The 27912-nt window shown below is 35.5% G+C and overlaps 1 pseudogene; it reads left to right on the top strand.

Annotated features, from left to right (window-relative positions):
• Positions 1 to 3815: 3815 nt before the first annotated feature.
• On the top strand, positions 3816 to 11291 carry LOC131071798 (UDP-glucose flavonoid 3-O-glucosyltransferase 7-like; annotated as a pseudogene).
• Positions 11292 to 27912: the final 16621 nt, after the last annotated feature.

Raw genomic sequence — 27912 nt, 5'->3', positions numbered from 1 at the left:
CTTTATCAAACTATTCAGTTTATTATCTTTATAAAAATCTAAGACCATTCTATTATTAAGTGTTCTCCATTTTTTAAGGGTCACATTTTCACCATGACATTCTTCATATATTGAATTATTAATTAAATCTAAATTGAGGGGTTTTATTAAATTTTAATTACAAAATTTGGAGATATTTTAAGTTTTCCAATGTTTATGGACTATAAAAATGGGAGAAGTTCTTTTTATAAATTAAATAATGTGATGATTTATATATTTATCAATATGATGAGATGGGGTTTATGAAATATTAGGGAAAAAAGACTTTATTTTTTATTTTAAGATTGTAATGATTTTTTTTTATATTTTATATTTTTTAATTTTGTAATTATATTTAGTTTGATTTGTAAATATTAATATCATCATCTTTTTTATAAGATTAAATTATTTTTAAAAAAGTCATAGGAAGCTATGTAATAAACTTGAGTCAACCAATATTCTAATTACATATTCTAGTGGCTTCATAGTTTTTGTAACTCCAAGAATGATTAAAGGCAACTATCTCAAAGGTTGACCAAATTAACTTCACTGTAGAGAGAAATATCTTACTTTCAAAGATTCTCTTTTAAAAAAATTTCAATTTACTAATAGGTCGAATTTGATTATCTTCTAACTTACTATAACTCACTAACTCTTGCATCAAAACATTCAAACTGTAAGCTTGATATGTTTAAAAAATGAAATCACCATAGAATATTTTAATAAAGCAAAGAATCATGCTCATCCATCATTACAAGACAACTTATCTATCACAAAAGGCACTCAAGAGTTCAAAATCAATATTCAGTAAGTCATATTGACTCTTACATCAACAACATAGTTCTCGCATTAGGTCACTTTGACACCTATTGTCTTGTATTCTATTGTATCAAGTCTCAAGTATCAAGCAGTTAACATAATAATAATTTCATTGTCATCATATGTATTTTTTATTTTTTCCCTCTCATTATCCCTATATATCTATTTAGATCTTCCTCTCTATATCGCCTTCTTCCTATATACTTATCTATCTTTTTATCTCTTTCTCTCAATCTCTCTTGACCTTTATCTCTCCCTTTACCTTTTCCTCTCTATCTCAAAGCTCTCTATCACTATATCTCTACCCACTAATGGAAGGAACTTGATGCTTTCTGTCTCTTGTTATTTTTATTTAATAGAAACCCCATAAAAATTCATTAAATTACATACAATTCTAAATACTTAAATATTTATTATTTTTTTCTTTCATTTTGAATAATTATACTTTTCTATATTTTTAATTGTGATTTTCACATTTTTTAATATTTGTAATTTTTTTTAATTAATTATACTTTTTTATGTTTATAGTTGACTACCTATAAGAAATTTGCTAACATGCTACCATTTTATTTTTTTGATCAAGGTCTAGACTTGCAAGCACAACAGTTCAACAAGGGCACGAAGCTTGAGAGTACACCAGCCCAACAAGGGCCTTCACGGAGAATTTTTTGCCACTAGATATGGGGGCACGAGCCTATACGTTGAAACCTCTTCAGCTAAGAGCCAAGGATTGAGGGGTGTCCATTTTGCCAAATTCGCCCTACGCACAATCTTGATCTCATCCCTTACAATATCGGAGCCTTACACTCAACAAGACTTAATCCTAATGTGTGGATGCCACCAGACAGGGGATGGATCAAAATCAACTTTGACGGGGCATCCAGGGGGAATCTCAGGACCTCAGGTGCAGGGGTCATTGCTCGAGATGAGAAAGGTAGTATTTTGGCATTTGGAGCAAAGAGATTGGTGGATGGCACTAACAATGAAGCTAAGTGTCAGGCGGCAATTGAAGCAATTCTTATGGCGAAAAAATTGGAGGTGAAAAAACTACACCTTGAAAGGGACTCCCAGATAGTGGTGAATGGCATCACTAGGGGTAGGATAGATGCTTGGCACCTGGATAAACATATTAGAAGAATACATGACCTTCTGATTGGGTTCAAGGACTTTAAAGTATCGCATGTTCTAAGGGAAGTGAATGTAGAAGCTGATGTGCTCTCGATCGTAGGTGCAAATGGTTCCTTGGCTGGACATTTTAATGTCTTTGAGGACTTAAGGGATTTGGATCCCTTAGAATTTGTATGAAGAAGCGCTTAGTATGAAAGGTGAACCCGAGAAGTTGTGAAAAGCTATGTGAAAACCCATTTTAGATATGCATGTTGAGGGGTGGGGAAGGCTTATGTGGTTTGAGTACACTGCAATGGCAGCAAGTAGAGAAAATGGTGGCGTAGGTGCAATTATGAAAGTGAATGGTACTTTGGTTTTGCTGGTGATGTGCGGTGTGAGGTGGTGCATGCGGAGTAATAAATGGAAGGGGTGGCAGCGTTTTGTGACATTATGGTCCTCAGTTTTTGGCATTTCAAAGAGGGATTGCAATTTCCTTTGCGAGCGTTGTTTCTAGGCTATGTGGCAGGGGAACGATGGAAGCGAGTTTCTCGATGTTCACTCTGGGCCAAATGCTTGGCTTTTGAGGCCCTATTTCAAGCCATTGTCTGAAGCATGTATTTAGGGTGGACGAGGAAGAATTTTGGAAAGCTGTTTGTTTGATGTTTGGAGATGAATTCCTGAACACTGACTGTCGCCTGCGAACTAATTTGGTCGTATCCTCCCTATTTGTGGCACTGGCGCTGATGGTGGGAAGTTCAAGGGAGGAGGTGACGTGGGTGGCGTCTCTCGTTCCAAGACCAAAATGGTCGGTTGGCCTGGTGGAGTTGGTGGAACGTGCAAAGATTGGTGTGGGTTTGCGAATGGAGCAAGGGTCGTGGAGGTGCTTAAGCAGGTGAAATGATGCAGTGCAGCCTCTGGTGGTGTGGTCGGCCTCTCGCTCAGTTGAAACCCAGTTGGAGGATGCAAGGAAAGGGTGGTAGGATCTGCTGGACTTTGTGCGGAAGATGGGTCCGACGGAGCGGGCGAAACTATGTAGCAAGCAGACCCCGGTGAAGTCGCAAGCTCCGATTGGTGAGGATGGGCGGCTGATGGTGCGACATCAAATCCCACAGAAGATTGCGAAGATTGTGGAATGCAGCGAGTTGCGAAGAGGACGTTCGCCAACCATGACCAGTGCTGGGATGGTGTAGTCTAATGCAGGACTCAGTCATGCCATCCCTAGTTTCTCCAAGCAAGAGGCCCTTGGCTGGCTCCGGTAGGATGGTTTCGTGAGGAATTTTCTGTTAGTAGGCCGTTGGTTTTTTTTGGTGGTTTTTCATTGATGTAAGGAATGTAACCTTAGTGGTTGGCATAGCTGGTGTTATTTTTCTGTCTCGGGTTTCATTTTGAGTTTTGTAGGGGCGAGACCCCATATAGTCTTATGATAGTTGAAAAACTGCAAAGCAGCTAAAGGCATGTAATTTTCTCCTTTCAATCAATATAAATATTAAACCTGTTATCGATCAAAAAAAAAAAAAAACACTTAATCCTAGTGGACTCATTTAGAACCATTCATCTTCACTAATAGATCTATTGACAACTTCCTACAATATTAAAAAAAAAAATGCAAACAAAGAATGTTAAACATTGTGGACCTAAAAGCACTTTACTTGAACCTTCCTGTATTTTATAGTGTCTGTTAAATCAACGTCTTTTCAGTATCCTTTTCCTCGACACAAGAATCCGTCGTTTCCGTAAATACAAAATTTGCTGTCATTTATAAAAAATCATTTGGATTTTAGCGGGTTAACGGGCTCTAAACACCTTTCCAATTCCTATCACATTTCTGGTTTTTTCCTCAGTGTTCTCTCCTTGCACGTCTCCTTGACCAAACACTCGTGGATTACCTTGGGTACACTAAACTTTGAAATGGAGTATGTCTGGTTATAAGGGTGGGATTGTCTGGGATTGTCCACCTTGTTCACCAAGGTTAAAAAAGCACTCCTATGCACAATACCCAACACAAAGACCGAAGCCCACCACAGCCATGAATACCCTGCAGAAACCCCATGTCGCATTGGTGACCTTTCCTGCAATGGGTCATAGCATCCCATCTCTAGACTTAGCCAGATTGCTCGCTTCACACACTCTCGCCGTCAGCTATGTCACCACTCGCAGCACAGCACAACGTCTACGAGGTCTCATGGACGAATCCCGCCAGGCCGCTGATCTGGATATTCAGCTTGTCGGCCTAAGTCCTCCCACAGCATTGAAGGTCTGCCTGAGGGACGCGAAAGTATGGATCTTCTACCATGGGAATCTGTGTCCGTTCTCTTCTCATTTGTCGAGAGCCTTCAAGAACCCTTCGAACAGTGGGTCGAAGAGCAGGGCAGTCGTCGACCCGTGTGTATCTTTAGCGACATGTTCATCGACTGGACTGTGCACTCTGCTAAGAGATTTGGAACTATCAGGGTCATTTTTGCCCCATTTGGAGCTTTTGGGACCTCTGTATTTCACGCCATCCTTGGTTCCATAACCACAAACACGCTGCGGAAGGAGGGCGATAGTGTTATAGTCGATGGTATTTTATCATCTGCAGTGAAATTTACCATTGAACAGATGCCTGAGAGATTTCTCCAACTAGATCGAGCCGACCCCAGTATAAGGTTTTTAATGGGGACGATGCAGTCAATTAGTAAATGCTGGGGAATGCTCGTCAACACGTTCGACGAGCTTGAGCCTCTTTATCTTCAGCACTTGAAAAACATACTAAACGGTAAGCCCCTTTGTGTTAATTATGGGTAGCTTGGACAGCTGTTCGTCCTTATCCAGAAATAACAGCATTAGTTATGGGTAGTTTTGGACAGTTGTTCGTCCTGACCTAGAATTAGAAAATGGTTGTTTTTGTCAAACAAGTGTTGTTAGGATAATAACAATTGTTATTTAATAGTGGCTCTTTTTAGGTGACACCTCATAGCCAAAATTAGTTATTGGTTAATTGAGTTGTCTTAATCTCAGCCGTTGGTTTGAATTAATCTCGATCGTTGGTTTTCCAATAGAGTAGTATAAAAAGGGGTCATAGGTCATTTGGAAAATAAGAAGTTTTGAGAAGAATTTGCAGTGATAGCAAATAGTCTTGCAGTGTTAGCAAGAGGTGCAGTGATAGCATTGATATAGCAGTGGAGGATATCAGCAGGAGATATTAGGAGTTTGTCGGAGTTCTGCCAGTAAGAGGCAAGGAATTCTTTTGTAATTCTTATATTGCTGAAGATTAATATATTTTCCATCTGTAGAATTGGTTTTCCCTTAGGGGTTTTTCTAGGGACGATTGTCCAAAAATATTGTGTCCTTGTGTTGCTTATTTCTTTCCATATTTTTAGTAAAGTTGCAGTTGTGTTATTTTTCGATATTCAGCTGTAAATTTATTTTCAGCAGTTAAATAATTTTTATGAGATAGGAGACTAATAATCAATGACTGCAATAGAATTTCTACATGGTATCAGAGCTTTGTTGAGGGTAGAAAAGGTTTACCCTAAGCAAAGGAAAGAAATTTGAGTTTGACCTCTTTCGAGTTATTGTTTTCCTTTAATTCTTTGAGATGGCCTCAGCAGGTTTGAGAGATCAAGACAGATTGGATGGTGCCTCAAATTTTGGTGTCTGGAAAGCCAGAATTTCTTTATTGCTGGAAGAGAATGGTATCAAGGAATATGTTACCAGTACTGTAGCTGTACCTACAGATCCAGTACAACTTGCAACATACAAGAAGGATGATGCCAAGGCTAGGAGGATAATCCATGATGGTGTCAAGGACCATGTTGTTCCACATATCGCAGAGTTAGATACAACGAAGAAGATGTGGGACGCCATTCTAAATCTGTACCAGAATGCTACCACTAACCGGAAGCTAATTCTCAAAGAAAAATTGAGGAATACCCGGATGAACAAGGGAGAAGATGTTACAAGTTACCTCACTAGGCTTAGACTTGTCAAGGACGAGTTAGCAGCTGTTGGAGATAAGCCAAATGAAGACGAGCTAGTAAGAATAGCCCTAAATGGGTTTTCTAAGCAGTGGGATGTCTTTGTTCAAGTTATTAATGGACGAGACACCTTACCAAGTTGGGATCGACTTTGGAGTGATTTCACTCAGGAGGAGCTTAGACTAAGCCTTGTCAATGGAGCCAACAATAAGAGTCAGAAAAGTGAGGTAGAACAAGAAAATGTTGCCTTAGCGGGAAAGGGGAAAACAAAGAAGGGATCTAGCAAAGGAGCAAATTCACAAATTGAAAAGAAGAAGAAGGACCTATCTAAGGTCAAGTGCTTTGGTTGTCACGAGTTTGGCCACTATGTCAGCGATTGCCCACAAAGGAAGAAAGATAAGAAGGGAAAGAACCAAGTGGCAGCTTCAGCAAGTGCAGAGGAGCTCTCTAGTAGATTGGAGGATGAGTTTCCACTCATAGCCTGTATGATTAGCTCAACCTCACAGAGTGTCTGGTATATAGATAGTGGGGCATCATTCCATATGACAGGAGTTCGCGAGTACTTCTCCAGCTACAAGGAGGAGAACACCACAATCCAGATCTCTATGGGGAACTTGTCCAAGCTCAACTCAGTTGGGAAAGGGACTGTTCAGCTTCAGAGGGAGAATGGAAAGGTAATTCCTCTTCATGATGTGTTGCATGTGCCAGGCTTAGGTATGAATTTGGTTTCTGTATCTGTCCTTTAGGATAAAGGGTATAATGTTCTCTTTAGAGGGATGCATGTTTTGATTAAGCATAAAGATTGGAAATCACCCGTATCTATTGGAGTTAGGAGTGGTCGCCTTTATAGGTTGCAGTTTGATACTCCTAAGGCACTCATGAGCAGCAGTAACGCTAGAGATCTTGGAGAGCTATGACATAGGAGGATGGGCCATATTCATCATGGAGCACTTAGATTGCTTCGTGAGACGGTGACAGGTGTTCCAGAGGTGAGCACAGAGCATGATGATGTATGTAAGGGATGTGTGTTGGGAAAGTTTGCGAAAGCATCTTTTCCAAGGAGTGACACCAGATCTACGGGTGTTCTTGATCTAGTACATTCAGATGTATGTGGACCAATGTCGACAAAGTCTCTCAGAGGATATGAGTATTATGTTACCTTTATTGATGATTTCTCTAGGAAGACCTGGATATACTTCTTGAAGACCAAGGATAAGGTTTTCAGTCGCTTCCAAGAGTTCAAGGCTCTTGTGGAGAACTCAATAGGAAGGAAGATAAAGGTTCTTTGGTCAGACAATGGAGGCGAGTACAAAGGAAATGACTTCCAGGATTTCTGTACCAGAGAAGGAATCAAGAGAGAGTGGACTGTTCCTTACAATCCACAGCAGAATGGAGTTGCTGAGAGGAAGAACCGTTCTATTTCGAAGGTAGCAAGGGCTATGCTACATGACCAGGACATGCCCCGCTACTTATGGGTAGAAGCGTGTAGTACAACAGTCTACATTCAGAATAGGGTTCCACACAAGGTACTAGGGAAAATGACACCAGAGGAGGCTTTCACGGGGAATAAGCCAGATGTTGGTCACTTTAGGATATTTGGGAGTTTGGCATATTGCCTTATTCCTGGAGACACACGTACCAAGTTAGATCAGACTGCAGAGAAGGGGTACTTTGTTGGGTATAGTGAAACTTCAAAGGCATATAGGATGTCCATTCCAGGGACCAGAAGAATTATTGTCAGATGCGATGTCAAGTTCATGGAGGACAAGGCGTTTAGAAGATCTAGAGATTTGCCAGCAGATGATCGGAGTGAGCAGCCAATGAAAGCTCCAAGTCCAAGTCAAGGACAGCAAAGCCCAAGCACAATTACTAGTACAAGCATAGACTCAGGTAGTGAAGATTCACAGAGTATGGAGCAACTGGTGCAACAGGATATGCATCTAGATGATATAGAGGTTGATATTTCATCCTCTACATTTGGCAGTAGGAACCATGAGGTTCAAGACATACAAAGGGATACTCAGGAGTCTGTAGGAGCTCCTAGGAAGAGTACAAGACAGAGGAGACAACCAGCCAAGTTCAATGACTATGTGGCATTAGTCAGCCAGTTGGTAGATAGTGAACCTTCCAGCTATCAGGAAGCTGCAAAGCATTAGGTATGGTGAGATGCTATGGTTGAGGAATATAACTCAATAATGCAGAATGATTTATGGGAGGTAGTGCCTAGACCAACTGATAGAGCAGTAGTTGGATCGCGTTGGATCTTCAAGATAAAACATGGTGCAGATGGTAGCATCGAGAAATATAAGGCGAGGTTTGTGGCCAAGGGGTTCTCTCAGAAGGAGGGAATAGACTATGAGGAGACATTTGCTCCTGTGGCCAGGTATACTTCTATACGAGCTGTAATCTCATTTGCAGCACAAATGGGATGGCAGATCCATCAAATGGATGTCAAGACAACATTCCTTAATGGAGAATTGAAGGAGGAGGTATACATAGAACAACCAGAAGGCTTTGTAGCACACAGCAAAGAGACCCACGTGTGCAGATTAAAGAAAGCCTTATACGGACTCAAGCAGGCTCCCAGAGCATGGTATGAGCGCATTGATACATATTTGCAGGAAATGGGCTTTGTGAAGAGTGAGGCTGATGCGAACCTCTACTACTTGGTGGTTGGGGGTGAGGTTCTCATTCTTGTTCTATATGTGGGTGACTTGTTTCTTACTGGTATGCTAGGGCTCATAGAGGATTGCAAGAGGGACCTTGCAGAAGAGTTTGAGATGAAGAATTTGGGACTTATGCACTACTTTCTAGGCATGGAGGTGTGGCAGACTGGTGGAGAGATTTTCCTTGGTCAAGGGAAATATTGCATTGAAATCTTGAAGAGATTCGAGATGGAAGATTGCAAAGCCATGTCTACACCCATGATCACTAATTGGAGGAAGGTAGATGCATCCAAGGAAAAGGATGTTGATCCCACCCTATACAGGCAACTGATTGGTTCGCTCATGTATTTGGTCAACACCAGGCCAGATATAGCCTTTGCAGTAAACTCTCTTAGTCAGTTCATGGTAGAGCCAAAGAGAGTGCATTGGACGACGGCTAAGCATGTGTTGCGTTATCTTCATGGTACAGTTGAGTACGGGATCAAATATGTTCGAGGTGAAGGTATCAAGTTGATAGGCTATACTGACGCAGATTGGGCAGGCAGTACAACGGACAAAAGGAGTACTTCAGGATGTTGTTTCAGCTTGGGATCAGGAGTTGTTTCTTGGTTCAGCAGGAAGCAAAAATCTGTGGCCTTGAGTTCATCAGAAGCAGAATACATAGCAGCCAGCATGGCGACATGTGAAGCTATATGGCTTCGGAAGTTGCTAGTAGCCTTGTTTGGTCAGAAGGTTGAGACTACGGTGATACACTGCAACAATCAGAGTTGCATCAAGTTGACTGAGAATCCAGTGTTTCACGATAAATCGAAACATATAGACATCAGGTATCACTTCATCAGGGATTGTGTACAGAGGGGGATTGTTTAGCTATAGTACATACCTACAGAGGAGCAGGTAGCAGACATTCTGACAAAGGCATTGGGGAAGGCAAAATTCATCTTCTTCAGAGATAAGATGGGTGTCGTGCAGAACAGCTTCCTCGCTAAGAGGGAGTGTTAATTATGGGTAGCTTGGACAGCGGTTCGTCCTTACCCAGAAATAACAGCATTAGTTATGGGTAGTTTTGGATAGCTGTTCGTCCTGACCTAGAATTAGAAAATGGTTGTTTTTGTCAAACAAGTGTTGTTAGGATAATAACAATTGTTATTTAATAGTGGCTCTTTTTAGGTGACACCTCATAGCCAAAATTAGTTATTGGTTAATTGAGTTGTCTTAATCTCAGCCGTTGGTTTGAATTAATCTCGGCCGTTGGTTTTCCAATAGAGTAGTATAAAAAGGGGTCATGGGTTATTTGGAAAATAAGAAGTTTTGAAAAGAATTTGCAGTGATAGCAAATAGTCTTGCAGTGTTAGCAAGAGGCGCAGTGATAGCGTTGATATAGCAGTGGAGGATATCAGCAGGAGATATTAGGAGTTTGTCAGAGTTCTGCCAGTAAGAGGCAAGGAATTCTTTTGTAATTCTTATATTGCTAAAGATTAATATATTTTCCATCTGTAGAACTGGTTTTCCCTTAGGGGTTTTTCCAGGGACGATTGTCCAAAAATATTGTGTCCTTGTGTTGCTTATTTCTTTCCGTTTTTTTAGTAAAGTTGCAGTTGTGTTATTTTTCGATATTCAGCTGTAAATTTATTTTCAGCAATTAAATAATTTTTATGAGATAGGAGACTAATAATTAGTGACTGCAATAGAATTTCTACACTTTGGTCTGTTGGTCCCGTAGTTCCTTTGGGGTGTATTGCTAATACGAGGGGGAAAACAGCGGACATTAGCGAGCATAAGTTGGTGCAATGGCTAGATTCTAAATGCCCCTGTTCGGTTATCTATGTTTCATTTGGAAGCCAGGGTTTTCTTTCACAAGAGCAGACTCAGGCACTGGTGAGGGGTCTTGCAGCCAGCCATCAGCCTTTTGTTTGGTCTATCAAAGTTTCCCCAGAAACTGTATCTGCAGAATCAAACCAAGAAGAATTGTGTACTTCGTACCTTCCAGAAGGGTTTATGGAGAGAAATAATGGGTTGGTCATATGGGGATGGGCACCACAGCTTGTAATTTTGTCCCACCCATCTGTGGGTGCATTCATGAGCCACTGTGGGTGGAATTCGACTCTAGAAAGCATTTTGATGGGCGTCCCAATGGTCACATGGCCGATGTTCGGAGACCAACATTTTAACTCTAAGCTGGTGACTGAGGAACTGGGCATTGGCGTCCAGTTTTGGCAACACCTGGATGCGATTCCTTGTGAAAACAAGGTGGAGAAATCTGTAAGACTTGTCCTCTGTAGCGACGAAGGTACAGAGATGAGAAATCGTGCTTTGAAATTTCAGAGAATGGCTAAACGATCTGTCGGAGAAGGAGGATCTTCGACCTTAAATTTACAAGCTTTTGCTGTTGAGATGCATAAGCTCATGAATTTTAAAGGTGAAGCTAGGATTGAGGATGGATATGATGTAAGTGTCTGATTTATTGTGTAGAAGTAATGTCTTGGATTCAGTTAACTTTCTTGTAGAAAACGTACTTGATGGTTGTCAAACGTATTACTTGATTTTCCTCATTTGGCATCCCATCTCTGTGTTGGCAGAACTGAGTTCAATTTTGGCTTTCGTTCTCCTTTCGTCATGCATGACGAAGTTGATGTCAGTGATGCAGTCCTGGTATTTGACTGTAATAGAAGTACCTTAGAAGATTAGCATGTGTATTTTAAGATGTGCACTTTAAGATGTTATGATTATATGGATAGTAAATTATATGTGAAATAAAATTTGTTGTAAGATAGATTATGGAATTGATTAGAAGATATATTATTTTATTTTTTAATTTCATCATAAAATTTTGAAATACAAATATACAACTTTTATTTATATAAATAACATTTAAAGGTAATTATATGTATTATACCTACACTGTTGTTATTTTGTATATACTTGTATGCAATTTTTAATAAATCCTTATGCAATTTTTAATAAATCCTTGCAAAAGATTATGATTGATCTGTCTTTTTTCTATTATCAATTTCTTTTTCATCTTCAAAGTTAATATTATGTTATTCAAGTTTATTGGGGGTTTGCATTTGAATTTCCTTTCAATTCCAAGAATTCAAGTAGAATGACATTCCATGGAAATTAGTAGAATGATTATTGTTGTTATCTGATGACTATATTGTAAGAAATATTTTTTTTAATATTCATTATAAATACATAAATAAAAGTTAATTGTGTACATTCTTAATAGGGATAAAACTTATGTTGTAATAGTGTTTGATTATTGAGTATCCACCTATATTGTAACAATTAGTTATAAATGAGCATTAGACAAAACATAATTATCAATAGAATATTGATATAAATGATTGAAACTAACAAAAATAGATACTTACATATCTAGAGTTGTTATGATGAGAATAATTGTAAGAAACCCTATTATTTCTTTCATATAATGCTATAGATATTGGTTTTCATTCTAGAATAGTAATTGAAGGACAATAAAGATAATATGTGGAGCCCTTTATAATTCTTTTAACATTCTATATAGTTTAAAATGTTAATCATTATCTTTTAGTTTTATTAATAGAAATTGTGATGTCATTTAGTGTAAATTTTTAGGACTTATGTGTATTAATTTTAGTGTAAATTTTTAGGACTTATGTGTATTAATCTTGGATACTATCAACAGTCATATTTTCCTTTGAAACTACCTTATGATTTTATAGTAGTTGGATCTAATCACTTTTTCACTTTTATGAAATAAAATTGCATGCCCTAGTAGACCTAAGAGACCCTATAATATTAAGATTGAGTACATATTATTTATGTTTGCATGTGGAATAGATTTGAAGGCAAGGAAACATGTGACAAACCTAAGCAACTCATTTAAATTAATTTGGTCAATTATCTATGAACCAAAATGATTATGAAATTTAGTGTGCTTACTTGGTAGAGACTATTCAAACCCAATGTGATTTTTTTGACTTGATTGCTCTTATATAATATGGTTATTTTTATGTTTCATTTGGTAATTTTGAACTCTTATGTCCAAGTTTGTATCAAAGTCTTAAATCTTTTAAAACGTATAGTAGAAAAAATCTAATGTAAATCCTCAAATTCCTTAAAAAGTACGTGGCTCTCAAATTGTAATTCATTTCTCCTAGAATAGGCACTCAATGCTAATGTAAGGAGGAAAATAATACATGGTAAGGAGGATAGACTCATCAATAGAGAGAGGGAAATTAGAAGCTAATACATAAGAATGTGCATAATTTTCTTCTTTTCTTAGCTTAGCTAGCCAAGGGGCACGCCAAGGGGGTGTTCCCAATAACTCACGTAAAGATGAAAGTTGTAATTCAAGTCTTAACTAACTATTCCTAGTACTAGCCACAAATAGACCTACATGAGAACTTATATTACGAATGGTTACACCAAGTAAGCATATACAACAAGATTAAATCACATAAGATGAGTCCTCTTAACATATCATACACATGTATTAGCTGGATCCATGATTGATAGCCCATCAAAGATACAAGAAATTAGCTAATCACTCAAGATATTTGAAATATGAAATGTAAAGAGCTATGAACCAAGATAGGATCTAAAATGACTTCTTCAACTAATATAATGAACAATGCATTTTAAACTTTGGAAGGGTGGTGAGAAGATAAGTGATAGTAAATAAGTGTCTTGATCACATGGGCAACAAAGTTAAATATTATCCCCAAACATAAGTACATATGCTAACTTAACACGAGGACCATGTATGCCATTGAAAATCATAAGCTTGATTGTATAACAAATAAATGTAGATCCATATGTATCAGTGTGCATTTGCACCATACTCTCAATTTTTTGGTTAAATTAGGGGCCCCATATTTTGCCTAGTGTTTGCCCACTTCATAGCCTTGGTTCCACTAAGTTCCAAATTATTGATATTCAATTCAATGTTTTCTTCAATGGGTAAACTTGGTCAACTTATGATTGGAGTAGTGATTTGTCTTTTCTTGTGCTTTGGTTGTGAGCCCAGATTGTAAAATTCAAAAAAAAAGATGAGGGTGTTTAAGCCCATTTCTAATTTTAAGTATGTTTTTGTACTTTCCTTTGTTGGCATGATTTTAGTCTATTCTCAATGTTCTCAAGCCTCCTCAAAGTTATTTGCATCCTTTAGGCTTTTGGACTTTGGCTTACTTGAATACAAAGTCATAAAGTTCCTTGAACACTTATAGATCTCACTCTATCTACCCATTCACCAACATTTTAAGTTTCTTCTTGTTGTCAACTAATTTCCCTTCCATGTTGCTATTTAAAACCCTCAAAGGTATAATTCAATGTATAATGTTCAAACATTTTTCCTAATTCCCAAATTCTTTATGTTTTTTTTTTCTCCAAGTTCTTAATCCCAATCTTTTAGGACTTTTGCTATTGATTCCTCTTCTTCTAGTTCCTAAAATTCCCAAGTCCTTATTATATCTCACTTTTAGATTTCCTTAAACTTTCAAATTTTATCATTTTTCTTAAATTTACTGACTAAGGTACAAGGTATTCCCATGTATTAATCTCTATTACAAGTTGGATCTTCGAGAATTTCCTTGCACACAGATAGGCTTGGTAGTATTATGAATCCTTGATCCCTAATACGAAACACATATTGGATGTTAGGAATTTTATTCAACATATGTAAAGGCACTCAATATGCCACAGATTTAAAACCTAAACCTTACCGGCTTCCAAAATTTCACTTCCTACAATGCTCTTGCATTGAATATATCCAATCTCCAATTCCCATATATTCTAGTAATAGATCTCCTCAGATATTGATCTTGTTTTCTTCTAGTGTTCGGTATTCTAAATATTTAACCTCCAAATCACATCTTTAGACTTTCAGGTTTTTGCATATTATTTTCCCCTTTGCTAGAGCTTGTTCCTTTGGCATCTTAGCATCATAAGCTTCTATTTACTACCTATCACTCATTTTCCCTCATTAGAACTTATAGTTTTTTTTACCTTCCTCTCTCTAGTGGGTAAACGTACAAAGTTAGGTCCCAATCTCACGGAAGTCCATGGGTTGGGAAATGAGCCCGCTAGAAACGGGTGCCCGATTTTACAAATCGGGCACCCGTTTAGCTTTGGGTGCCTGAGCCATCAAAAAACGGGCGTACGTTTAGCAACAGGTGCTAGAAGCTAAATGGGCATCCATTTTTGAAATGTATTTATTTATTTTTTTAAAACCATTTTCCATCATTTTTACTGTTTGGAAAATGGGCAGGCATTTCTGAGGAGCATGGGTACCCATTTTTTTCACCTCAGCTGACCCCCTAGACCATTTTTACCTCCTTCCAGGTATTTAGTTTTATTTTTTATATTCTATTTTATTTTTTTAAATTTTTTTTCATAAAAATATGTTAATGTATTGTTATTTTTTAATTTTTATGTTTTAAAGTTTGAAAATCATCTTTTATTTCATGTTTAAAATAGTTTTCAGTTTTCAAATATTGCAAAAAACATGAATAGTAAAAATCGTAGGAAAAAAACAAAAAACATGAATAGTATTTAAACCATAGGAAAAAAACAAAAAACAAAAATGTAAACAAACAATAAACATTAGACGCAAAAAATAGACAATAAACCCTGAACAGAAAAATGAACAATAAACATTAGACACAAAAAACAAACCATAAACCCTGAACAGAAAAACGAACAATAAACATTAGACACAAAAAACAAACAATAAACCCTGAACAGAAAAACGAACACTAAACCCTAAATAGAAAAAAACGAACAAGTCCCAAGAGAAATTTGACTATCTTGGTTGATTAACCCTAAACCCTAAATTATAATCTTTAATTAAAACCCTAAACATTGGATTAAGATTCAATAACTTGGCAATATACCATGATTCCTAGCTCAAGAAAACATTTAGAGTAACATGTATGTTATCAACCACCTTAAGCATTCGTAATGGCAGCTATATTTAGTGTCAGAAATTTTAACATTTTCATGTCCTAAGCAATTGAGTTGGACACCATGGATTAATGTTCCTTAACTATTATTGAGGTTTGATAAGGATTCTATTAAGGAGAATTATAAGTTTTAAATAATTGGTTTTAATTTCATTAGATTAGTGTTTATTTTGTAGAATACTAATTTAATGGATTGGTAATAAAGGTGGTGCTATAACATTTGAAGGAGTGTTATTGGTGCTTATGGTATTAAATGATGCTTAGTGATCAGTGTTTTTCCTAGCAGTGTTGTATCAAATGGAACATATATTTAGTTTTTGATTGGAGCTTTTAGAGTTAAATTTAGTTTTTTCTGGTTATAGGAGAGTGTATTTTTCCATTGGATTGGATGATAAGTATAATAAACATAGAGAAAGGAAAGGATCAAAAACCCTGTAATAATTTATTTTACAAAAGGTTTAACCAAATCTTTATTTACAAATCAAAATAAACTCTAGGATTCATGAAAGTTGCACTAGAAGAGACAAGTATGGAGGTAGGTAACATCACAAAAAAATTTATCTAAGAGGGGTTTTTCTTCAAACTAATTATGTTCATTATTAATGTAGGCTTATGAAAATGGATCTTAAGACTCCTTTTAATTATGGACATGAAAATTGTTAAGGTAGAATCAAGGTAGGGTTGTCTAAGAAATGTTTGTTGATTGCTCGAAAGGATTGGACGTAGTGACCTACTTGCCTCAAATGGAAAGCAAGAAAGTATAAATAGAAGGTGTACATCAAGAGTTTGAGGTATTGCAATCTTTTTGTAGCAATATTAGTAAAGTGTTGGTTGGTTTGCAAAATGCACATGAAAATAGTAGAGTGTGTGTTGGAAGTGAATGTATTATATTATGTGAAAGCATTAATTGAAATAGTAAAATAAGAACCAACAAGAAGGGAGAGTTGAGGGTGGTGTCTATATAGGGTAGATGAGTTATGTATTCTAATATATGACAAATTTTCTTGGATAGGTTTCATTATAAACCCCACTAAATTACTTAAAAATTTACACGTCTATATAAATTTATTTTGCCAAGTATATATTAAATTAAAAAACTGATTATATATTTATGTGTATGTATCATTTTACATTTATAATGAATTGATTCTAAATTTTTTATGATAATTGCTTGTATTTCATTACCAAATGTTTATTCTAATTGATATAATTGATGTACATAATTAAAATATATTTTGAAAATTATTTAATATGTAAATAAAAGTTGATCTTAAGTAAATAAATTATTTAATATGATATAATGAATTTCCTCTTAAGTATCACCATCGAAGGGTATGTGATCTTCATCTACAAAGGGAATGAAACAATCTACAATAGGATCCTCTAGGAATGGAGAGATATGAGGGTCTCCATGGATCTCCTAAAGTCTATTCCAAAGTGTGTGGGGGAAATCAATATCCAATGCAATACACATAGAATCATGATCTTGATACTAGATCAAATCACTCCTACGTGGTCAATGATGTTACACCAAGATTATATATTTTCTAGTGTTTCTAGTTTAGGTATGACTCCATACATAAAAGGAAAATGATTACACCACCTAAAACTTATGAAGATACCATTTTACAAAAGAATCATAGTTATCCCTTTCTAATTTTACCACAAATGGATGAATAGAGAAACCTATGATACCTCCTCAAATAAAACCTTAAAAAATCAATAAAATCAATACATATAAAACATATCAAACAAATTCATCTCATGTAAGACGGTCATTTTCAAGTGCCAAGATGTCTAAGTAAATGACTAGAATGTGAAATCACAAAAAATGGTCATTTATTCAAGCTTCAACTTAGTGTAGTACTACTAGTTGTGATCACTAAATCATCCAATGATTCTAGAAAAGAACACAACAATGTAGTACATGTATTGACAAGTTCATAGATATAACTTATGATTATTTTTATGATTTTGATGGAACTTATACTAATTCATGTTTAGATGTTAAAAAGTATTGTTTGAGTTGCATGGGAATTATGATGTTTTATTTTGTAGAATTTTTCTTATACTTTGATTTAAGTGGATAATATTTCTTAAATGATGCTTATTATTACCCACCTATTAATAATATTATAGATCTATGTGAGTTTCCTTTTTTTATATTTAAGTTACTAAATTGTATTTAATTATAAGTTTTTTTGGAAGGTGAAATGTAAATTAAATAGTTTGTAATTGTAAATTTTCATGTTTGTATATATATGCAGACTATTTTCACATGATCGATGAGTTTGAGATAGATGAGCTATTAGGTATAGTACCACCTCCACCTCCACCCCCTCCACCTCCACCTCCACCTCCACCTCCAACAGATCAGTTGCGACAGACAATTAGGATAAATATTGATGCTTTGATTAGAGATATTCACACTATTAGGCGTGAGCCTCATCCACCCCCTCAATTGTTACACCTTGCAGATAGTATGCAAGGCATTGTACAATCTATGTAGGCATTAGATAGCGAGCTAGATAGCTATTACAGTTGGCGTGAGGGATTGCGTGCATTTTATGCAAATGGCCTTACATACAAACAAGTTAATGACTCAAAAATAACAAAAATAGATTTGAAAAAATATTTTGTGAACCCTAAGACGGGTGAAGAGATAGATCCGAAGAAGCCACAGATCTCTATTCGATAGTGTAGGCACCTGGGCATTGCTAGCCACTTTTGGGAGTGGTGGTGGATGGTCTTTGACCATCCACCACACTCCAATCATGAGGTCCCGATGTATTTTTTGAAGAAATTATGGGCGGAATTTGAATTGGGCAAAAAACCCAATTACTTTGATATTAGATCGTTTCAGGGGGTTGGGAGAGGCATGCCCTAGGATAAGCCAGGAGCAAAATTGAGCGACAGGGTTAGAAACCGTGTGTGCGATGATCCATTGGTTCCTCTTCCATCACCAGTTGTTCTAGCACCTGCCCATCATCGAGCAGTGGATTCTGCTCTAGGTTCATTGAGTGCCCTGTCGGGCAATTTGGTACAACAGTTGCAGGAGGTGAGGGATGCCCCATGCTTAGCACATGTTTGCACGAGTTGTGGGGATGTATATAGGGGTCCACAGAGTGAGGCTGCCCCTGGAGGAGATGGTGATTTTGATGATGTTGATGCCGCCCATGGTGGTTACGATGATGCTGAGGAGGCTACACATGTTGATGTCATCTCTTCATATGTTGATCTCGTGTGGGCAGACGATGATCAACCTACAGAGGTACAAATTTATTTGTATAATTTACAGTGCAATATTAAATTCCTTATATATACACATATGAACCATAACATGAGTCAATTTTTTCTGAACAGAGGATGGATCATACCACATAATTGAGGAACTGACAGCATGTTACCTCAATACCTAGAGATGTTGGTGCCCCATTTATGGTATGCACTTTCATCTAGATACATTGTATTGATATGTACATTTAAAATAAACAATAAATTTTTTAATGTAATGATTTATATATGATATGTTTTTTCAATTTTGTAGGGTGCTTCATGTAGCACTGAGGTGGGTAGTTCTTCATGTGACCCATGGACCACTGAGGCTCAGCCTCATATACCACTAGTATGTTTTTCATCCATTAATTTGAAGTGTTTACATGCTTACTAATTTAAGTACAACTTTGATTCATGTTCATTATTTTTTGCAATTGTAGGCTTCTGGATTGTTTGATGGCACATCACATGTACGCCTTCGACCATCAGTTACTTTGCCTGCATCACATGTATGCTTTTCTGTGATAATCTTGTAGTCTATATATATATATACACACACTTTATAATTTATGTATATATACAAGTTTGATTCAGGTCCACACCACTACCAATATTGGTACGGCTATGGGGTTGAGCCAGATGCAACCATCGACATTATCATTTGAGGCACGATGATTACAAAAATAATTTCTAATTTGTTTATACTGTTTACCTAGCTTTTATAGGGATTATCAAAATTGATGTACAATGTTTTTTTTTGCAGGACTTGGCTACGACCACTTTTCTTGTTCATGATAGTGGACCTCCACGTACCAGTGAGGGCATTGTAGAGCACGGTCGTATGGTAATTTATTTTAAATTTTTTAGTATTTAATCACTTTATAAGTGAATTATGCAAGTAACTTATTCCCATGTAAAATATTTTAATAATGTACAGGAGGGTGCAGACATTAATATTGCATAGGAGGGTGGAGTCACTGATACTGCATAGGAGGGTGGAGACACTGATATTGCACAGACACATGATGGTGCATCTCAGGACCACGTGCAGCAGGATGATTCATCTTAGCCACCTTCACATGGAGTGAAGAGGACTGCAGATGAGATGCGTGCTAGTTCTTAGATTGTATATTTTAGATCATGTCATGTTATTATATTGTGGACTTTTTATGATGACACTTGTTATGTTATCCCGAGACTTGTTATTATGTGATTATATATAGGACTTGTTGTTATGTGTTATGTGACCATATATAGGACTTTTTATTATGTCATTTCCTTGCTATTATGATATCAAGTCGTGTTATGTGATTTGGCGCACTCTAGTGATTATATATGTGATACATTGTTTTGTTATTATGTTATTTGGACTTGTTTTAATGTCATTTCCTTATTAAATTATTATTTCAAGACTTGTTATTATGTCGTCAGGAATTGTTATGTGATTGTTTACAGGAATTGTTATGTGATTGTATATAGGAATTTTTATTTATGACTTGTTATGTGATCTATTTATGACTTTATATATTAACATTGTGATTGATCATCTTATAGTGCAATAGTTTATAATTCAATGTGCACAAAATAACATTAAGAATAAGATAACTAATACAATATTGTTTATGAAACCAAAATTGTATCAAATGTAGACAAATACAATGTTAAAGGGACAAAGAAAAACAATTATCATGATTAAATATTTAAAAGAGTTCACACAAGTATCAACTTATTAATTATAAATGAATCTCATAGAGGAATCATGATTTTCATGATTATATAAAAGGATTATTAATTATAAATGAATCTCATAGAGGAATCCAATAGATTGATGGAATTAAGGCTAACCAAATTATTAGGAAGCTACAAACATAGTATCAAATTTCCTCTTAAGTTGACCACACTACTTTACTAGTGTATTGATGGTTTATTAGTGTGGATAGTAGTTGTATGAAAAGCATGGACTTCATGGTACTAAAATAAAAAAGTACACTATAAATATAGATTTGTCATACAATGATAAATATAGAGTCAGGTCATATTTAAGACATAATTCTATCTTTGAACTTACAATTAATCTATGAAGAGATTACAATAAAATAAATATATCATAAAAAAGTAGAATTCAATTGTAACACAATTACAATGTGCACAAAATAACATTAAGAAGAAGATAACTAATACAATGTTGTTTATGAAACCAAAATTTATCAAATGTAGACAAATACAATGTTAAAGGGACAAAGAAAAACAATTATCATGATTAAATATAAAAGAGTTCAAACAAGTAACACAAACTTACATGCATATAAATTTGATTCAACCTAATGTACCATCTGCATCCTCTCTCTTCTGCAATGCGTCTATGATTGCCTCATGCTCTTCTACTAAAAGTGTCTACAATACCTTATTAGCAAGTCTACCTTTGTATCTTTCTAATTTTATGTTTGTTGCCACCACCAAATGAGAATAGTGTATAATCTTCTTTTCTGATTGGTAGTCTTCATAAGCTAGTAAGCCATTCCTTCTTGTTAAGTATTTGTGTAGCCATGTACCAACCACTAGAACAGACCCAACTGGATATTGAAAACCATCATCATCTACTTGATCACATATCAACTTTTTCTTAGGTTCTACACATCTAGCTAGCCAATACTCAACCTACTCATCATTATCCTCAGGTGCAACAACAACATACACATGTCCTATAAAACAAATTTAAGTACAATGTGTAGAAATAAAACTTGTTAGAATTTATAATTCAAATATGTAATCATATATTATATGACAATACATAAAAATATATAATTTGAAGTTATAAACAATAAATTGAATTAAATTACCAGGTTGTATGAGGTCTGAAACACAATCATAATCTTCTAATGCAAATGCATGATCTGGGTCTTCATTTATTCTAACATCTTCATATTGTGTCTCAATAGGTGTTAAGGATTTGTGTTGTCATTCTTTGACCCATTCCGTATTCTCACATTCTTCCCATTCACTTGCAACACAAAATTGACAAAAACATGCAAGCTCTCTAGTCCATATAGTCCAAGTGTTAGAATTAGAACTCTTAAATGAATGCCATCTAGCTGACCCATTTATTGTATCACAATCATATCTTGGAAGGATATTCTCCTCTTTAACTAGCCAGAAGAAATGTCTAATTGTAGAGTTCTGACTTGATCCTGTGGATAAATTTGTACTACACCAATCCACAATTGCAGTTGCATTTTTAAATTTAGCCTTTTCCTTGAATTTGAGTTGCTCTATGCAAAGGGCTCTCTTAACACATGCATCGGCACCGTCATGTTCTCCTTTCCCGTGTCCAGCCTCAAAAAAACTCCAAATGTGTTCGATATTAGTTTTCTTGTGAATCCTACTCAACCAATAAAACATTCTAGCATTCTTGAATTTCCCTGTGCAATTATCAGACCATATTAGATGTTGTGTCATCTGAATTTCTCTCTCCCTCAAATTCTGAAAAAAGGTCTTGAAGCAAAACTGGACAAACTCAGATGAGTGTAATTTATTATCACTCATATAGAAATGGTACTCTCTCAAAATTTTGCAATCTTCTTGTGTACTATCTGGTGCATGCCTATAGACAATATGGACAAAAAATGATACCTGCACTTAATTGTAGTATTGTGATTGTACCTCATCTTGTGGTGCAAGCGTGTAGTTCTCTGCAAAGTCAACAACTGAAAGTATATTGCCAACAAGAAATGTATCCTTACATATTCGAAACTGACCATCGAGCCATCTAGCATTTTGAGTGTGTTTAACATATTTAGGTATGATGTTACTCTTGAATTCATTCATAATGCATGAACACTAACTTTTTCGGTGATTAGATCGCATCGTTTTCCAACCTTTCTATCCTTCAGTGGATACTCAATAGTTTTAAATCTTTTAACATCAATTAATTGTTGTCCAAAATCATTTGAAATATTTTCATGCAAACATTCATCCAACAATGCAAGATTGCCACATATATCACATACACCAGAAACACATGCATTGAAAAGGAAATTTTGTTCATTTAGTGGGTTGTAAAACAAACTTGAAATAAACTCCTTTATAGTTTCAGGTGGTATATTTATACCACATTCTTGGAACATTCCATTACCATGCATGGTAACACGTATATATCGAAATACATCATAATGGTAGTGAAATTGAACATGAGTTTTGCAACAACATGTGACTCTTTCCTTGTTAATTCGAACATACCAAGGTTTACACTTTTCAAAAGACCTTTGACAAATGCTAATAGTCAACACCTTATCATCCAAATTTTTTTATACAATTCAGTTTGAGTCATGTCCAATAGGTGTTTTGGATGTGGATCACAAATTTTTGACCCAACTCTTAATTTAAGAACATCTCTAACATTAGGTGATACTCTCGTATTATCATGCCAGAATTTTTTGATCAAATTTTTGACTTCACCAGTAAGTTTCATATCAGACCTTGGTAGTCTACCACTAAAAGTCCACAATTTGTTTGCCGAATCACTTTCAAAATTAATTCTTCTTTTTACAGCTCTTGACAAAGTTTTACGATGAATATTAAGATATCCACTTATGTTACTCATCATTCTTTTATTAGAAGTTGTTTGGCTTACTAAAGCTGTTGTTATTGCCCATCGTGCCGCATTTTTATCTTTAGAATGACTTTTCTTTCCAATTGTATCAAAGGCGCTAGGAACAGTCGATACAACTTGTTTTAAAGACTCCTCCTTCTTCTTGGGTTTGACATAAAAGCCTAACTTCTTCATCACTTTTCGCATTTTAGTCATTTTAATTAGTTGTACCATTAATTGACATTGCAACCCAAATTTCTTATTATAAAAAAAATGTCTAAACAATCTATTTGCATGTGTCCTAATTTGTCTCCATGAAGCCAAGCCAGGAAGGTTGTCTGGTACATCACTTTTAATTTCAAAATTTTCATTCATTTGATTATCATTCAAACATGTTTCATTTTCAATTGGTGTTTCCATGTCTACATGCATATTATTGGTTTTAGTTGCAGGTGGATTTTCAATTTCATTTGGAGTTTCAAATTTGGTTTCAATTTCATTTTCAAGTTGAAATCTAGTTTTAGTTGGGGTTTCAATTTGGATTTCAATTTCACTTTCGACTTGACTTCTAATTTCATTTGGGGTTTGATTTTCAATTAGAATTTCATTTAGTAAGTAACCTGCTTCTACTAAATCACCAATTTCTTCATGAGAAAAAACATAGGGCTGTGAAGACATACATGTATCCAATAATGGATTAGAAGATGCACCTCAATTAAATGGTTCTATTGTGTTTCCTTCGTCAGCATTTATGGTCTCATTGATGTTCTCCTCTTCTAAATCGATTGTGGAACTTGAAGCTCCTTGTCTCATTCTTGATCTTCTCTCTCGTTGATGCATTGCCTCCTTCTCCCTATTTGCTGCAATCTCCTCAGTTGTTAGAACCTTCCTTTGCCTCTTCCTGTGTTGATTTGATCCCATGGCTACACCAAAATTTGAATTCGAATCAATCTCCTTACCAAATCGACAATAAGACAAACAAAGAGAATGATTAATCAAAACATTCTCTTTGCAGATCATACCTGTCAGCCAATGATTGAAAAATCATTCAATCATTTGGATTTGTGCTTTTGGGCCAGAGTCTTGCCCAATGGATCTTTTCAGAAATGGTGCCCATTTTTTAAAACAGGCGCCCATTTCGCTTTCAACGGCACAGAGCGAAACAGGTGCCCGTTTTTTGAATTTAAAAAATGGGCACCCATTTTTTAAAATTAGGGGCGGGAAACATTCCTTATCTTTTTTTTTTGCTTTGGGATAGGCTTGGTCTCACCAAGCCTATGCTTGGACCTCCAAAAAAATGACTAAGGTAAAACGACATCAGATTTCTACCTTGGCCTAATTTTTTGAGGGCCTTTCTGATTGAATTTTTTGATGAAACGAAAACCCATTAGTGTTTTTAGCGTCTTGATTTCAGAAATGTAAATATTATAGTGATAAGATTACTTTTACTATTTTTGTATTATTTACTAATCAAAAGTGGAACCTAAACCTAAAATACCAAGGTTCACTAAAACTTTAATAACTTTTTGGTTTTTGGGATTTTAGAAAAATAAATTATATGGCATCGGTCTACATACAATTATTTTGAATATTAAAAAAAAAAAATGAAAAATATGAAATTTTCATCAAATTATGGTGGTCGTACACCCGATGTTTTGAAAATATACTTTATTGTCAGTTAAAAATTAATAAAAAAAATATATTCAATAAAAAAAAAAGAAAAAATATTATCATCAATATTTGGTGTCTTAGGTATCATTTCCCAAAAGTATTTGCAAAAATTCATTTATTTGCATCAAAAAAGGGTGGTCGTACACATGCGTGGTATGGTCCTAAAACAGGCATTTTGAAAAACTGGTTTTTAAACATGCCTACTAAAAAGGGATTTCTACCATGTGGGTATTAAAATAAATTACATATTTGAAAAGTAGACTCTGAGCACTACATTTTCCAACCCCTTCTTTCTTCTCAAGTCTTAATATTTTTTTTATTTTCCCTCTTAACATTGAGTATTCAATATATCTTTGATCCTCACTAGTAAAGTATGCTTCTTGGGTTTTTTTTATTCCCAAGGTAGATTAGTAGCACGGTTCCCTCAAAACCTTAACCTTAATCAAAATAGGTTCCCAAGTGGAGCTCCATAATCCCTTCCTTTTTCTTCTTATACTCAAGCTTCATGCATTCTCAACCTCATGCTTCTTTGGCGATTTCATTTTCACTAATTTTCTTAGCATGGTACTAATTTTTGTATCAATTTAACTAGTTTTGAGCACACATTTGGATATCAGTATGACAACATTTAGTCTTTGAATCATGTGCAAAATTTAGAGACATTAATATTACTTCCTACATATCCAAAATCAGAAATCATCTTGCATGCATTTGTGATGTTGTCCAATGAGTGTGGATGATTTATAACACCTAGTTTTGAGCATCTACCAAACAATAGACATCACATTATCGGGGAATCACATAGTCTCCCATTTCTCTCTTAAGGGGAGAATATTCATTGTACATTGTGTTAAAGTAGTCTTTAGGGGTCTTGATCAGTCCTACTAGTGTTGGGATCAACTTTTGATTCAACACAATCGTTCTACCTATAGGTACACATATTATTCATTATGAGATCACTCCAAATTTGATGCTAGCAATACAGTTAGTGATGAAAATTTCCTAACATGGCTATGTCATAGTTATCAATACTTAATATTAATCACACAAATATAATAAGAGTGGGGGGGAGGGGGGTTAATTAGTATATGCCAATTCCAGATTAATTTGACATTAACTATTATTAATTATCATGAATAATTTCTTCAAGAATTACAACTAACCTCAAACCCAAATAATCATTAGTATAATTTATTAATCTTTTCTTAATAATGAAGAAACATATAAAATGATAAGCACAAACAAACATCCACAAACATTAGATTTACATAGAAACTCAAAAGGGAAAACCCACGACGAGAATAGCTACTTGGATCTATTTGCCAAATCCAACCTCACAAAATATATTAAATAACTTACAATATGAAGTAGGAACCAACCTACCAAAGACACCAATCCCTAATTACATTTGTAGGCACCAACCAACATGAGACACCAATCCCTAATTACATTTGCAGGCACCAATTAACACCAATATTAATAAAGTATAAGAGATATGTAATGAAGATCTTCAAGGATGAATACTTGAAGATTCTTTTTTCTCCAATCAACTTTAGGACATCTCCACCCTATGCATTGGATCCTAAAATGGAATTGCACATAATGATTGAGTAGGAAATTTGCACAAATTTTGCCACTACTATCATGCTACTCATTCTACATTTTCACCCACATACTCGCACAACAACCACACCTAAAGTAACACATTAACACAACTTCAAACAAATATAATCTTCAATATATATTCACTCCAACATAATTACATTCTTAAGTCAGCCTAGAAGATATTTACAATATCCACAAGTTGGCCACATAGAAAGTCATCAATCAAATGTGTAGTCAATTAGGTCGTAAATACCACACATTACTCCATGAGAAGGGAAACACTAGATACATCACCCAACACACTCTATCACCTTGCATGAGTATTCATACATTTCATAGAAGTGGTGTATGTTATCCTTCTTTGGAGCATCAATTCTAAACATCAATGTAGTAAGAGCTAATTAACACAAGGATCATTCTATTAACTTCCATTTTCTTGTAGATCAAAGCTTAGCCTTTATAAATTTGGAATATGAAACTTCATATATACTTATCTTCCAAATCCAAAGCCATAAAATACAACTGCATTAGAATACAAAGCCAAACACCATGATAGTGTAATTGAGTGCATATACAACTTTTAAGAAACACACCTCAAAAACTTACTGTAGTTACATCTAGATCACTTTCAACAACTAAAATAGATGTATCATGATATTACTAAAATTTTGCAAGAGATCCATGATAGGGAGCTTACTAGGAAAGTACTCACAAGGCTAATTTGCTCAAAAGATTCAATTCATTAGCCAAAGACTTGTAGAGTCTGTTGTGTACGACTACTCAATTTGTCTTATTGTTGTAATGCCAAGTACTCCATGGTATACTTGCCTAATAAACTCCCTTTTTGGTGATGATTCTCGCCCATGCACAGATCTACTCAAAATGCTTATTCCTTCTAAGTACACTTTCTCATGCTTGGCTCTTGGGGCCTTCAACCTTAGGTTTCAGAGTGTACTAGGGGTCTTCCACATGGAAATGTAGGGGCAGTAAGGTATTGTTCACCTTTGAATGCTCATAATCTTGTTTGAGGTCTATAACCCTTAACTTGCTCAAATTCATTAACAAGGCTTGACTACCCCCAAATGAGGTTGCACACTGTCTAGGAGTCCCAAGTACACTTGTTGGATTTCTTGAATTGCTCTCAATATATTTCATAAGTCTCCAAGTTTCATTTTTCCATCGAGTTCATGCATTTTACAAAAACTGTCATATTTGTGTGTTATGCAATAGGGCTAATAGCCCGTGGAGGCCTAATTGGC

Source organism: Cryptomeria japonica, chromosome 1, assembly GCF_030272615.1.
Source record: "Cryptomeria japonica chromosome 1, Sugi_1.0, whole genome shotgun sequence".
NCBI lineage: Eukaryota > Viridiplantae > Streptophyta > Pinopsida > Cupressales > Cupressaceae > Cryptomeria > Cryptomeria japonica.
This window is presented reverse-complemented; position numbering and strand designations above follow the sequence as displayed.